The sequence below is a fragment of the Aplysia californica genome, unplaced genomic scaffold (assembly GCF_000002075.1).
Source record: "Aplysia californica isolate F4 #8 unplaced genomic scaffold, AplCal3.0 scaffold01031, whole genome shotgun sequence".
In the NCBI taxonomy this organism is placed as follows: domain Eukaryota; kingdom Metazoa; phylum Mollusca; class Gastropoda; order Aplysiida; family Aplysiidae; genus Aplysia; species Aplysia californica.
In genome coordinates, this window is record NW_004798301.1 from 138,543 (window position 1) to 139,848 (window position 1,306).

A 1,306-nucleotide genomic window follows, 5' to 3' on the forward strand; every position below is an offset into this window, starting at 1 on the left:
CCTAACAAAAACCCTAAACAGGAGGAAGCTGGTCACATGCTAGATGAAATGGTTAAGAAGAGAGCGGTTAACAAGACAAGAAGAGACAAAATAAAAATTGGAATCATAAGGAACACAGTAGGAACGACACCAGTCCTACCACACATTGAAAAACAAAAGATCAAGTGGTTCGGACACGTCACACTGATGCCCCCAAACCAACCAGCTCTGAGGGCATATAACATCAACTATTCTGGCTGGAGAGCAAGAGGAAGACCAAGGCGACGCTGGAGTGAATCTGTAGCAGACACCCTCAGAGCTCACGGATGTCCCTCCTACAGGCCACTCGCTTTGCTTCGGAAGACGCCTGTGTCTCCCCGCGACACTCACCGGTACAAGAGGAAGGAAAAAGTAAAAGTAAAGAAAGTAATAAAGCAAGGGAGAAGTGGGTAGTGGTATAGTTTGTACAGGTGATTATCTTGGACAGTGATCGTTAGAGCAGGTTTGACTATAATTGTACCTTAAAAAAAATAATTAAAAGGTAAGGTGAAAGCGAGGGTTGAAAAGAAAAAGAGAAATGCAATAGTCCGCTTAATCTGAAAACGCGTAGTCCGAAAATAGCGGTAAACCGAAAGAAAAGTAAATCCTCAATTGTTTTTTCTTCCTTCTATCTGGGCAACCTCTCTTATCCAAAAACACGACTGAACCGAGAAAAAAATTGACGGTCCCACAGATTTCGGTTTAAGCGGATTCCGCTGTGATGCAGAAGCCGGACAATGTCAACCGGCAAAGGTGACACACGCAACACTAAATACATTTTTAATCGGTCAGGCGAGGGAGATCTGACGCGGGAGCGGAAGGTACAAGAGCAACGAGCCAGAAAAAAGTTAGACAGTCAATGCTATATATATAACTTGGTTTAGACATCGTCATAACATGACCGTCCCTTTCTAGAGTATTCGCAAATTTCCCATCTAAACTATGATGATAAATGAGAAAGTTATGATTATCCGGCGATAAGTTAAGTGTGTGTATGTTATAAGTACAAGCGACCTATTTCTCAAGTGCTTGAGCGATCTAAGATGGGACTATAATGTCGAAGCTTGTTCAGCTGCTTCAGGAATCTGACGCTCCGAACTCTTCCAGGACCTAGCGGACAACACATAATATGTTTGATCAGTAGACCAAGGGGCACTGTTGCGGCACATTTTGAACTATCATACTACAGAAATCATGAGAAGAGAAAAACACCGAAAAAAGGGGAAAAAGAAGAAAAATATAAGAAGAGAAAGGCACAAATCAAGGTGCGGGGGGATGGGGGTAGGGG